Source organism: Gossypium arboreum, chromosome 10, assembly GCF_025698485.1.
Source record: "Gossypium arboreum isolate Shixiya-1 chromosome 10, ASM2569848v2, whole genome shotgun sequence".
NCBI classification, from domain to species: Eukaryota; Viridiplantae; Streptophyta; class Magnoliopsida; order Malvales; family Malvaceae; genus Gossypium; species Gossypium arboreum.
In genome coordinates this window covers 21,626,767-21,642,304 of record NC_069079.1, presented here as the reverse complement: position 1 = coordinate 21,642,304, position 15,538 = coordinate 21,626,767, and positions in this window count along the sequence as shown.

Here is a 15,538-nt window from a genome sequence, read left to right as displayed (position 1 = left end):
ATGGTAAAAGGCATTTCGGTGATTATAGATTAAATGATCAGGCTTGTTTTAAATGTGGATCGTTAGACCATTTTATCAGAGATTGCCCAGAGTTAGCTGAAAAAGATAATGTTAAAAGTATAAGACCAAGTAACACGGCAGTTAGAGGGAGACCATCCCGTAATGTTGTAAATGTGGGTGGTAGTAAAGGTGCGACATGAGACACTACTGTGAGATCTGATGCTAGAGCACCTGCACGAGCCTACGCTATTAGCGCTCGCGAAGAAGCGTCATCTCCAGATGTCATTACCAGTACTTTTACTCTCTATGATACTAAATTTATTGCATTGATAGATCCAGGATCAACTCATTTGTATATATTTGTGAATTTAGTATCCAGTAAGACTTTGCCTATAGATTCTACTGAATTTGTAATTAGAGTATCGAACCCCTTAGGCAAGTGAGTGTTGGTTGATAAAGTGTTCAAGAACTGTCCATTGATGATTCGAAATTTATGTTTTCCGGATGATATGATGTTATTGCCATTTGATGAATTTGATATAATTCTGGGTATGGATTGGCTAACGTTGCATGATGCTATTGTGAATTGTAAATGAAAGATGATTGATCTGATATGTCAGAATAATGAGATTATCCAGATTGAATCAGATGATTTGAATGGTTTGCCAGCAATGATTTCATCGATGTTAGCTCAGAAATATGTGAGAAAAGGCTGCGAAGATTATTTAGCTAATCGGTTCTTCACTATACGTCAAATCAGACTGTGTCTCAACATCTACCAGAGAAATCACATGTGATGAATTGGATCTGTATCAACGTAGCATAGAAACGTGGAAGACATTATGAATCTTTTCAAGTTCTGATGGTAAAGCTAATCAATACACTACAGGCCCGATTCTTTTGATGATCTCATATGGTCTGATAAATCGCGGACTCAGCTTTCCTATACGGTCGAATTGAAGAACCTTTTTCCACGGTGACACCTTTAAAAACACACGATCCCCGACTTGAAACTCAATTTCTTTACGTTTCAAATCCGCGTATGATTTCTTTTGATCTGAAGCTGCTTTTAAATTATCGCGAATCATTTTCACTTTTTCTTCAGTTTCTCTGATCAATTCAACCCCATGAACCTTTTTCTCTCTTAGTTCAGTCCAGTAGAGTGGAGTTTAACATATGCGACCATATAAAGCTTCGTACGGTGCCATATTTATACTCGATTGAAAACTATTGTTATACCCGAATCCAATCAACGGTAAGTATTTTTCCCAACTGCCTTCAAACTCTAAAATACAACATCTCAACATGTCTTCAAGAATTTGATTAACTTTTTCTATCTGAACGTCAGTCTGAGGATGAAAAGTAGTACTAAAATTCAACTTCGTACCTAGGGCTTCTTGCAATTTCTTTCAGAATTGTGACGTAAATCTCGGATCTCTATCAGATATAATAGATAGTGACACCCCGTGCAATCGAACAATCTAAGAAATGTACAATTTAGCTAATCAATCAAGTGAGTAATCTGTACGTACCGGTATCAAATGAGTAGATTTCGTTAGTCAATCAACGACAACCAATACAGCATCTTTCTTTTTCAGAGCTAGGGGTAATACTGACACAAAGTCCATTGTAACTCTATCTCATTTCCATTCGGGAATCATCACAGGCTGCAGTAAACCAGATGGTACTTGATGTTCAACTTTGACTTGCTGAAAAATCAAACATTTAGAAACAAACTCTGAGATATCTCATTTCATGCCTTGCCACCAGTAAAACTGTTTCAAATCATTGTACATTTTGGTACTTCTCGGATGAACAGATAAGTAGTTATTATGCACTTCATGAAAAATCTTCTGAATGAGTTCTGAATTTCTTGGTATGCCAATTCTATTCTAGAACCTTAAACAATCATCGGTTCCAATCTAAAACTCTGAATTAGGGATAGTTTCACATTCAATTTGTTTAACTTGTAATTCACAGTCATCTTTCTGAGCTTCACAGATTTGTTTAAGAAATGCCGATTTAGCTTTTAATTAAGCTAAAATAGACCCGTCATCACAAATCATCAACTGGGTATTCATTGCTCGTAATGCAAAAAAAGATTTTAGGCTCAAGGCATCAGCAACAGCATTAGCTTTTCCTGGGTGATAAACAATCACAAATTCATAATCTTTCAATAACTCAAGCCATCTTTGTTGTCACAGATTCAAATATTTCTGTGACATCAGATATTTTAAGCTTTTGTGATCTGTATAAATGTGGCATTTTTCACCGTATAAGTAATGTCGCCAAATTTTCAATGCGAACACAATTTTAGCCAACTCTAAATCATGCGTCAGATAGTTCTTTTCATGCGGTTTCAACTGTCGGGAAGCATAAGCTATAACTTTTCCTTCTTGCATTAGAACACATCCCAGACCGTTTAATGACGCGTCACTATAAATCACAAACTCTTTCCCCGATTCAGGTTGAACCAGAATTGGTGCTTCAGTTAACAGTACTCTCAATTGTTTGAAACTATGCTAACATTTTTTTGACCATTCAAATTTCACATCTTTTTGAAGCAGTCGTTTCATCGGTGTCGCAATCATGGAAAATTCTTTCATGAATTTTCGGTAATAACCCGTTAAGCCTAAAAAACTACGGATTTCAGACACATTTCTCGGAGGTTTCCAATAAAAAATAGCAAATATCTTACTCGGGTTAATTCTAATACCTTCAGCTGAAACAATATGCCCTAGAAATCCAACCTCTCGGAGCTAAAACTCACATTTGTTGAACTTTGCAAATAATTGTTTATCATGTAGAGTTTGTAACATAATTTTCAAGTCCTAGGTATGTTCAGATTCATCTCAAGAATAGATCAGAATATCATCAATGACTACAACAACAAATCTGGCTAAATACGGTCTAAATATCCAGTTCATCAAGTCCAAGAAAACTGCAGGAGCGTTAGTTAATCCAAAAGGCATAACAAGGAATTCATAATGTTCGTACCTCACTCTGAATGCAGTTTTCAGCACATATAACTCTTTAGCTCACAACTGATAATAACCCGACCTCAAGTCAATCTTTGAAAATACTGTAGCCTTTTTCAACTGATCAAATAAATCATCAATCCGCGGTAGAGGGTATTTGTTATCTATATTCACTTTATTCAACTGTCTGTAATCGATACATATTCTTATTGTGCCATCTGTCTTCTTTACGAACAATACCGGTGCACCCCAAGGTGAATAACTTGATCGTGCAAAACCTCTATCTATCAATTCTTATAATTGAGCTTTCAACTCTTTTAATTTTATTGAAGCCATTCTGTACGGAGCTATCGATATCGGTGTTCTTCTTCTTACTAATTTAATACCAAATTCAACTTCTCTAATCAGTGGAAAACCTAGTAATTCTTGTAGAAATACATCCGAAAACTCAGAAACAACATGTACAGATTCAGTCTTTGATTCAGACACCTTAGTATCCAGTACGTATGCAAGATATGCATCATAGCCCTTTTTCATATATTTCTGAGCTAACATAGACGATAACACAGTAGGTAATTCACTCGAATCATCAGACTCAATTCGAAGAATTTCACTGTTTTGACATTTCAATTCGATAATCTTTCGTCTACAATTCACAATTGCATTAGGCATAGTCAACCAATGCATAACCAGAATCACATCAAATTCATCGAACGGTAGAAGCATCAAGTCAGCTGGAAAACAGTAACCTCGAGTCATCAAAGGACAATTCTCACAAATTTTATCAACTAAAACGACTTACCTAAGGGGTTCGATACTTTAATTACAAACTTAGTAAACTCGACATGTAAACTCTTTTTAAATACTAAATTCATACAGATATATGAATAGGTTGATCCAGGATCTATCAACGCAACTATATCAGTATCGAAAAGAGAAAAAGTATTGGTAATAATGTCTGCGATGATTCCTCCTCCCGTGCATGGATAGCATAAGCTCGAACATGTGCTCGTGCTTCAGATCTCATAGTCGAATCTCTTGTAGTATCTCGGTTACCACTTGTATTTCCAGTTTTTTAAGGTGGTCTCCCTCTAGTAGCCATATTACTTACTTTCATCGGTTGATCTCTTTTAGCTATAGACTTTTCTAGATAGTCCCGATCAAAAGATCCACATTTAAAATAAACTCTGCTCATTATTCTACGTTCATCGTAATGTCTCTTATTGCAGTGATTACATTCAGATCCTGCATTTCTAACATTACCCACACTAGCAATAGATGTCGTCTGAGGTTTAGAGTTGAAATGTCTCGCATTTCTATCTTTGATCGAAATCCCCACAGAAGCAGTATAACAAAGATGATATTCTCTAGATTTCTTTGATGCTGACTGATATGATTTGCCCACAAATCTCTTTCTAAAGTCTCTAGCCTTAGAATTCTTTGCTAAGCTCTTCGACTTTGCAAGCTCTATCAACTAGAATGACAAACTCTTTCAGCTCAAGAATCCCAACTAACAGTCTAATTTCTTCATTTAATCCATCTTCGAACCTTTTACACATTATAGCCTCAGAAGAAACACATTCACGAGCATATTTGTTGAGTCGTACAAACTCTCTTTCGTATTCTGTTACCGACTTACGACTCTATTTCAATTCAAGAAATTCCTTTCATTTTTTATCAATGAACCTTTGGCTAATGTATTTCTTTCTGAATTCAACCTGAAAGATTTCTCAAGTAACTCTTTCACACGGAACTACATATATCAAGGTATTCCACCATTGATACGCAGTGTCTCTCAATAGTTATACAGCATATTTTAAAAATTCTTCAGGTGTACAAGACAGTTCATCAAAAACCTGAATCATGTTCTCAAGCCAAAACTCGGCTCTCTCAGGGTCATCGCTAACAGTGGCTCTGAATTCTTTAGCCCCGTGCTTCTGCATCTTATCAACAGGTGGTTTATTCAATCGAAAAAGATCCATACCTTGAGGAACTACAGGGATCTGTTAGGGAATAGGTGGGGGTAGAGGTTGTTAAGCAGTAGGGTTTGTACAAATGTATTGTGTGAACCACTCATTCATCATTTGGAAGAAGGCTTCTTTAGCCTCTCCTCCTTTGCTGCCCATTACAGGTCTAGAATCAGACAGTGCTATCCCTTAAGCGGGAGCAGACGCATTACTCTCAACCTCATCAACTACAGCTCGATCAGGATCCATTTACTATATAAAAACACATTTGAAAATGTCAGGAGTCATCACACTACCACAATTTATATATGGTATATATAGCTAGACTCACATACACTACTTTAGTCCTAGAATCTACTAAACCGTGCTTTGATACCAATAAATGTAACACCCCTCACTCGTATTCAACGCTGAAATAGGGTTACGGAGCATTACCAGACTTACAACAGATATAAACATACTTTTCTCGTGCATTCAATCATATAAACATACTGACTTATGCAACACGGACAAATCACATGCCTGTGTGCTAGGCCGTGTGCCAATTAGGGGGTATATTGACTTGTACCACATGGCCGGTCACACGCCCGTGTGTGAGACTTTGTGAGACATTCTAACTTCATTTTAATTTTAACACCAGGGGACACACAGCCGTATAACATGACCGTGTGTTGCACACGGCTGAAACACACGCTCGTGTTTCTACCCGTGTAGACAAAAATAGGCTATTTGTAAAGTCATTTTTCCACCCTATTTTAACATACCTACACAAGCTTAAATTGCAACATTTTATAAATCAATAAACAGCCAATCCATAACATTTCATATACATTTCATGCTAATTCAACATAGTATTCAAATACCTAATTAACATCATGCATTTTCCATTCATATGCCTAATACATATCAAGAAAACATTTGCATATTTCTATTCCATCTACTACTTGCCAAAACATATCATATTTGAAATACTTATACACCACCATTAAGCCAAATCACATGGCTTTATCTTATACCACAACATGTACCAAAATCACTATCTCAAGCAACCATAACTATCATCTTTATAAGTAGCATATACATGCCATATTTACATATATCCATAAGTTTAAAGGTACCAACTGGCAACTGGATAGTGTGATGTGTAACTTTGACTTATCCGAATCGAGCAAGCTATCGAACCTCTATAAAACATGGAAAAGAAACAGAGTAAGCTTTATAGCTTAGTAAGCCCATATAATTCAGAATTTAACTTACCATTTATACATAACCAACAATTAAACAAAATATATCAAATTCACTTGCCAAATGCCTATACACAAGCATTCATCAACAAGTTAGTCACATAAGTACATGTAATCATCCATTATCTCAATTTAATACTCAATACATTGTATCATATCAAATTTACATATATTATGTACATCATTTGTAACATTTCACTTTCAATCATATAAACAGTAATTCATTCGATAACAGTAATTCATTCGTGTAACACATGGCTTTTTCATATAACCAATAACAGAATTTATGCCCGTTGAACCTATTAGAATAACAAGGTATACTTGGGTGATATAAATTACGTATATAAATCAGTAATCTATCAATTCATTATCATTTCTGCTCTTTTGAGCTATGATCAGTAAGCTCCTCTTGAGCTGATGGACAGTAAGCTCTATTGAGCTGAAATGATAAGCTCCGACGAGTTGAAAACAGTAAGCTCTTACGAGCTGATAACAGTAAGCTCTTACGAGTTGATATATTGCTAAGCTCATATGAGCTGTGGTGAGTCTGCAACACATGTAGGATCACAACTTAAACGGTAACCCTAGTGACATGTCACTCATATCCTATGAATTCTTACTGTTCAAACGAGGCTTAGTAACCATCAGACTATATCAATAAAGCAATTGTATTTCAATTAGATCGATTACTCAATTATGTACATTCATTTCAAATTATTGCAAGTATTTAAAAGTTCGATTCTAATTATACGAACTTACCTCGAGTTACTCGGATGAAAATTACCGACTATTTGCCCATTTTTCCTTTTCCCCAATATAATCCCAATCTCGACTTTTCTTGTTCTATATATTATAAAAATCAACTTATTTAATCAACTATTTATTCAATTAGTCCAAAACACACATTAGGGTAATTTTCACATTTGCCCTCAAACTTTCACATTTTCACAATTTAGTCCTTATCACATAACATTGCAAATTCATGTAATTTAGTACAAATCTATGCTTAGCCAAATTATAATGGAGTCCCTAGCAGCCCATATCTTTTAGTTATTCACACTTTTACCCACATAATTTTACAATTTCACAAATTAATCCCTTTTTGACATTTTTATCAAAAATCACTTTACAAAAATTATTAATCTAACATTACACCTTCCAAATCTATCATAATTCATCAAATTAATCAAGAATTCAACAATGGAAACATGATAAATCTTTAACAATTTCAAAATCTAAGGTACGAGCTAGCTAGAATAAGAAGCAACAATCTCAAAAACGTAAAAATTATTAAAAATTGAGTCAAAATGACTTACCAATTTAAACTTACAAGTGTCGAACCTTAAAAGAAAACAAAATGCTTTCTTCTTCTTCAATATTTGGCCAAAAAGATGATAATAATGTTTAAATTTGATTTTGTTTGATTTAATATATCATTTATTAACTATTTTACCATTTTAACCTTAAAATTAATACCAAATTTCATTTATTCCAAACCATTAACATCCACTAACCAACTAATGGTATATTTACCACTTAAGGACCTTTATTTTAAGGTTCTATAGCTATTAGATACATTTAGCTAATAGAACTCCACTTTTACACCTTATGCAATTTAGTCATTTTTACTGAATTAACCATTCAAACAGTAAAATTTCTTTACGAAACTTTCACACAATAATTCTATCATGCTGTAAACTTTAAAAAAATAATAAAATAAATATTTTGACTTTGGATTTGTGGTTCCGAAACCACTGTTCTAATTTGATCAAAAACGGGCTATTACAACTTGAGAGTTTTGATTGCCCCACAGAGGGAGTGGGAGTTCGCAGTTTTTGTTGAAAAGGTGAAGATCACTGAGGATGTTAAGTGTGTGGAGCACCAAAATAGGGATAGAGAGAGGGGTAAAAATAAGAGGGATTCGGAGCCCTCTATTTCTGTTCAGAGCCCTCTAGTTCTTGTGGTTGAGAAAATGGTTCGAAAAGGGGGTGAAGTGTACTTGGCTTACATCGTTTCTAATTCTAGGGACTCTTCTGTTGGGAATATCAGAACAGTAAGTGACTTTCTGGATGTTTTTCTTGAGGAGTTACCAGGTTTACCTCTGAATCGAAAAGTCAAGTTTGGAATTGAACTTCTACCAGGTATAGCTTCGATGTCTATTGCTCCATACCATATGGCACCGAAAGAGCTTATGGAGCTTAAAGCTCAACTACAAGAGCTTCTAGATTATGGTTTCATCCATTCTAGTGCGTCTCTGTAGGGAGCACCAGTTTTGTTTGTTAATAAAAAGGATGAGACCATGAGGATGTACTTCAATTATCGGTAGTTGAACAAGTTAACTGTGAAGAATAAGTATCCATTTTCGAGGACCGATAACTTGTTTGATCAGTTTCGAGGAGCTTCTGTATTCTCAAAGATAGATCTTCATTCTGGCTATCATGAATTGAGGGTTAAGGATGTGGGTGTTCATAAGAATGTATTTAGGACTCGTTATGGATATTACAATTCCTAGTATACCTTTTGGTCTGACGAATGCCCCGGCGGAATTCATGGATTTGATGAATCAAGTGTTTCAGCTATATCTGGACTGATTCATTGTGGTCTTCATTGATGATATATTGGTATACTCTAAGATTAAGGATGAGCATGATGGGCATCTTAGAGTAGTGCTTCAGATTCTCCGTGAAAAATAGCTCTATGCTAAGTTGAGCAAGTGCGAGTTCTGGTTGCGAGAGGTAACTTTTCTGAGGCATGTGGTGTCTGTTGAGGGGATTCGAGTGGATACTAGGAAGATTAAGGTTTTGCTTGATTGGAAACAACCTAAGAATGTATCTGAAGTCCGCAATTTTTTGGGTCTTGCGGGTTATTATTGGCAGTTTGTTGAGGGGTTCTTTTTGATTGCAGCTCCTCTAACTAAGCTTCTGTGCAAGGGGGTTCCTTTTGTCTGGACTGATTAACAACAAGCGAGCTTTGAGAATCACAAGTTCGTTCTGACTTAGGCTCCTGTTCTAATATAGCATGAATCCAATAAAGAGTTTGTGATCTACAGTGATGCATCACCTATCAGTTTGGGATGTGTATTGATGTAAGATGGAAAGGTTGTGGCTTATGCATTCCGTCAGCTCAAGACACATGAAGGGAACTATCCGATGCATAATCTCGAGTGGGCTATGGTGGTTTTTGTGTTGAAAATCTAAAGGCATTATATGTATGGTGAAAGGTGTATTATCTACACTGATCATAAGAGCCTCAAGTATCCTTACACAGAAGGAGTTGAATCTTATTATGACTGCACAATGGAGTATCATTCTAGTAAGGCTAATGTGTTAGTCAATTTGCAAGTTAAGCTGACTTGGATTAACCAAATTTGAGATAAGCAGTTAGTGGATAAGACTCCGGGTTTGCGATTTCGTCAGATTGAGAGTGGCAGTACTTCAGATTTTGGGTTGAATAAGGATGGTTTTATATGTTTTGAAGGTCAGATTTGTGTGTCGAATGATTCAATTTGAGGCATTCGATTTTGAGGGAGGCCCATAGTAGCCCTTATGCTATGAATCCCGGTGGTAATAAAATTCATTGCGATCTTCATGAGTTGTACTGGTGGCCTGGTTTAAAGTTGAAGGTTACGAATTTTATGGTTAGATGTCTGACGTGCTAGCAGGTTAAGGCTGAGCACCGGTTGCCTTCAGGATTGTTGCAGCCGATTAAGATTCCCTTATGAAAATGGAAACGTGTGATGATGGGCTTCGTTAGTGGGCTGCCCTTGACACCTATTAAGAAGGATTCTGTTTGGGTCATCATAGATCAATTGACCAAGTCTACTCACGTCATTCGGGTTTGGATCGATTATTCTCTGCAGAAGTTAGCAAAATTCTATATCTCCAAAATAGTTAGACTGCATATCTATATCTGTAATTTGAATCTGGATCTGATTCTAAATCTGGAATTATATCTGCTTCTGACTGTGTATCTAAATCTGTATGCTTGTATGCTTAATTCTGTGGGTTACACACTAAGTTTACTAAACTCACATCTATTGTCTGTTCTGTTTTGGTAATCTACAGACCTAGGCGGATCGGTGTGGCGAAGACTCAGTGGTGACCACACGACCGTAATATAGTTAAAGATTTAATTTATGGATTAATTATGATTTTGGTTTTACTCTGAGAGTTGTAATTTTCTGGGAGTCTCTGGACTTTTTGGGTTTATAATTGCTGGATTCCGTTTTATATGTTGTTAAATTGGTTGCTTAAACAAAATGTTTTTCCTCTAAAAATGACAACTTATAACCAAACAAAGGTTTTACCAAACCATGACTGCATTTTCAAATGATAATAGTTTAAGTCTTCCACTGTAATAAGTTTTAGCAAATTGACTAATTAAACAGTGTTTTCAATTAAAAATGTAAATGTTCTAACGAGAAAAACTCCATTTTCAAAACCCTTACCTCATGACACTTTCGAATTCGATCATAACGTCTAGGTTAGGTTTGGGTGTTACAATTTGTAAAATGTGAAAAATGACTTAATTGTATGAAATGATTTAATTTTTCTATTGATATAGTTAGATGAATGAAATATTATTTTAGATCAAGAAAGCGTTGAGAGTTGCGGAAAAGAGAATGTAGCAAATTAGTCTCAGTACCTTCGTTGTCAATGTGGATTAGTCAGTAAGTTCACTCAGGTTAATTTTAATACTATTAATTTCATTGTTGGATGAATTAATTTGTTGTGAGTTGGATATTATTATTATGTATGCATTGAGAATTGAAAAAAATCATTATAGAATTGATTATAGTTGAAATATCCTAAATCAATAAACGTAGGATAGGGTACGATTGGCATACCAATAGGTTATAGTGCGTGATGTATGGGACTTATTTGTGATGAGATGTCGATCCCTGCCTATTTCCTATTTACCTGAATATATCAAAGTCCAGTATTTGTTGTGGACTATTGAGTTATGCTCTAGTGTTTTTTGGCGTGTTTTCAGGGGTGGTTGTTAGCCTTCAGGTTAGGCACTTAGTGCTAAGGCATGTTAACGGTTAGATTAGCTCTTATGAGCACTTGGTGTGTTTTGGATGATTGATCGTGTACTCGTATCCACAAATCATTCATCGGGCATTGATTATTGATTGTATTAACATGTGAACACTTCTTACCTATTGTGAACTATGTTTGACAAGAATTCTGATATTGAGACGTAACAGGGAGTTTATTCATTTAACTAATTATCTAAAATATTATCTTATTTTGGTAAGATTTAATGTTTAATCGATGAGCATACTAAGCTTTATTAAAGGTTACTTGTGTTTTATTGTACTCTCTTGTAGATAGCATTTTATGGATAATTGGGCGATCGAATCAACTCGAAGAATCACATTATCCCAAGAACTCTTTTGGTGGAATTTTACAAACAAATTGGCTTATATGATATGCATTAGGCAAATGATTATAATGTAATGTTTCAAAGCTATGCATCGTGTTTTGGTATATTGAATGTATTTGAGTAGTAGACTTATGGTGTGCTTAATATACCTAGAGTCCTTGTTCATGGATTGGTAAGTGATATATTAGGTTGGTGTGATATAGTTAAGTTGATTGAATTGTATGTGCAATGGTTGAAATGTGATAGTTATGATGGCAATGTATGTGTGCATTATATTGTGTTAAGTAAGGTTTTAGGTAGTTGGTAATGGCATGAATTGGTTGCCTTTTTTGTACTTACGGTCTTGTTAATATATGCTTGTTAATATATGCTTGTTAATATATGCTATGTAATAGTGTAGGTACTTGTGCATTTGGGTGAAGAGCAAGTTAGAAAGGTACACGGCTTGGCACATGGATAGCGACATAGCTGTGCCCCGCACCACATGGTTTGGATCATGTCACACGGCCTTGCCACACGGCCATGTGACCCTTGTTTGAAAATTTTAGTTTTTCCCTATTTTTTCATTTATTTCAAATTAGTCCTTAATTACTCCTAAACTATTCCTAAGGCTTTGTAGGCTCGAATTAAGGCTCGTAATTGTATAATTTGTTCCATTTGAATTACATATGAATTTATTTAAATGAATTTGATAACAATGCCATATGTTATGGAATTTTCTGTTTTGTACAATAATACTCTGTAATCCTATTCTGGTGATGGAAACGGGTTATGGGTATTACAATTTCTTGATGTTTTCATACCTATAATATTAATCCGCTTAATTTTTTTCTTTTGTGATTGTTAATCTATTTTAAAACTTCACTTTTTTTTGAAGGGATAAATCTCAAAATGATACATGAACTATGGTTTAATATGCAATTGTATACATGAATTTTGATTTTGTGCAATTTTATACATGAAATTTTGATTTGATCCAATTCTTGTAAATCATTAACACATTTATTGATATAACATCATATTATGTTTATATATTGCATACATAAATAATTATATTTATCCAATTGATGTATTTATTTCTTTGAATGTGTATGATTAAATGAAAATTAAAATTTCAAGTATACATTTGAACCCCAATTAGCGTTTTACATGTATAGTTGCATCAAATTAAATCTCATGTCTACAATTACATATTAAATTAATGTTCATATATAATTTTGAAACAAATAAATCTTTCAAGAAATTTAAAAAATCATTAAAGAGAAAAAGTAAATATAATAAAAGATAAATTGATATAATCATGGTCAGAAAAATATTTAAATTTAATTCCACTAACTAATTCAAAAATAAATATTTTATCTAATTATAAGTTTATTAAATATTTCTGTCTAATACTTATACTTGTTAAAAGGTTGTATTTGGACTATAGAAATTTTTTTGGTTCTTTATGATATATATAATAATTTTGAGTAAATAGAAAATCAAACCATCCACTTTTATCAATCACTAAAGGCCAATTTAAAGATGAAAACATGAATTGTAAAATTCCAACCATACTTGTATCAATCATAAAGTACATAAGCATTTTCAATTTCTAACCATCCATTTTTATAAATCATAGAATATCTATTTAGACATTTATAATTTAAATACCATTAAGACATCTTCAATTAAACCTAAAGAATAACAATTTAGTTTATAACTTTAGTATGAGATATATTTTATTATGTAAATTTTTTATAATTTCCTTTATTAATAGAAAAAATAAAAACTTCTATAACCTATGTTTTCTAAAGTTTCCACTAATGTTTTCTCTCCCAATACACGTATAATTTAATATGCATAAATAATGTAATTTTAAATTTAATATTTTTAATATTCAAATTTAATAAAAAATATATTATAATTTCAAATTTAATATATACTCATAACAATTTTGAGGATGCTGCTAAGGTACCAAAAGGAACCCATATCACAATGCAACTTCTGAAGAAATTGCCATATATCGTGCGAACAATCTCATCTTTAAAAAGGTGAGCATGTTGTTCTTCTACTAAAACTTAGCTTTAAAACAAGGGTTGATTGATTGAGAGAATAGACTACAAAGATACAACATTCCTGGAGGAACTGAGGATCAGAGGCTTCAGAATGGAGAAAAAGGAGCAATTGGTGCAAACCTACAGTCAACCTGGCAAGTACACCTTGAAGTCATGAATTTGATTCATGTTTTTAGGAAGCTTTAATGTGGGAAATATTAGTTAATGATTGATATCAGAACAAGTCACTTTTTTAGGAAATGAAATAAAACTGTTAGTGACATTTAAAATAGATTGAAAGGAGGTTTTAAAAGCTAGCAAATTAGATTTATGAATATTAAGATATTAAGACAAACATTCGTTAAAAACCATGAATTTTATTTGCATAAAATACTTTAAGTGATTGTTTAATTTTTACAACGAAAAACTTTCAGAGTTTTAATTTTGAAAATCGAGTTTTAAATTGTTAACCCGCGAGGCTTTGTAGTTTCATGAATAAATACTCAAAACCAAATAAACAGAACAAAAAACAAAAAACGAAGTCTATACAAATTTACAGTCCAAAATAATTAAAGATATAAAATATCTTATTTAATTAACCGATAATCAATCTGAGCTCCTGCAAATCGTTTAATTGCTTCCAAAGTCCTTCCCATTTTCCACCATTCATCATTACCATTAAATTCTTTTCCATAAATTAGTAAAGCATTATTAATTTCATGTTCAACTAAACCTTATTTAGCTTTAGCCTAATTATCATTTCAAAATTAAATCGTGAGATATAACTTGCACTAAAAAACTTTTCAACACGATATTCACTATTTCTCCTATATATGGGATAGTCACAATCGTCCCTTCAATTTTAGCTCAAAATGTATGTTGGGTGGGATTTGTATTGGCGTATACTTGGGAAAACAAATTCCCATGAATAAGTTGGCGATTTTAGTTGGAAAAAGCTACTTGGATTCCGTCAATGGAGATAGTGATCGAATTTAAACGACCCACGTAGTTGTTAGAGTATGCCCAAAGACCAATTATGTGATGATTGTAATAATATACTTATTTTACCTTATTTATTAATATAGGGCATTACCATTATGATTTCAGTTTCTTTTCTGTGTATATTAATAATCTATTTTTATAATAATGTCCTGAGAATAATATAATTATTCTTAAAAGGTCCTTAGTCAAGTATTATTGTAGGCTTTGGCAACAATAATGCATTAAGACTAATATGTAGTTGATTGATGACAAAGTGTTATCATTGACATGGGATGTCAAAATCAATACATGAGTATGTGTGTTAGAGAACAACATATTGGGCTGACCCGCTATGAGTATGTTTTTTGGATTATTATGTAATAGTCACAACATTACTGTGACAACCCGTTTTCAGTGAAAACAGAACAATGGTTTTGGGACCATAAATCTAACTAGTAAATTATTATTTTATGATTATTTTAATGTCTATGGGGTGTTTGTAAAGTTGTATTAAAATTTTGTTAATAAATTTTGTTTTTTGCATGATTAATTACGTGAAAAGGACTAAATCGTAAAAAAAGTGTAACAATAGAGTTCCATTAGTTAAAATGGCTAAATGGTCATGGAAAGGGAAGCTAATGGATTTTTATTGTAATTATACAATAATAAATGCTAGTGGATGTGCATGGGCAAAATGTTAATTTAATTTTTAATTATTATCAAGGTTATTACGGTAATTTAGTAAATAAACTTAAAATTTACTAGTTAAAAGCTATCATCTTTTTCATTTTCTTCATGCTTTAATCGAAACCACCATTAGAGGGAGATCTTGGAGCATTTTATCACTCATATCTCTTGCATAGTATGATTTTTAAGCCCATTTTTATTGATTTTTATGTTTTTGAAGTCGTTTTTGCTTAATTTAGCTGGCTCGGGGGTCAATT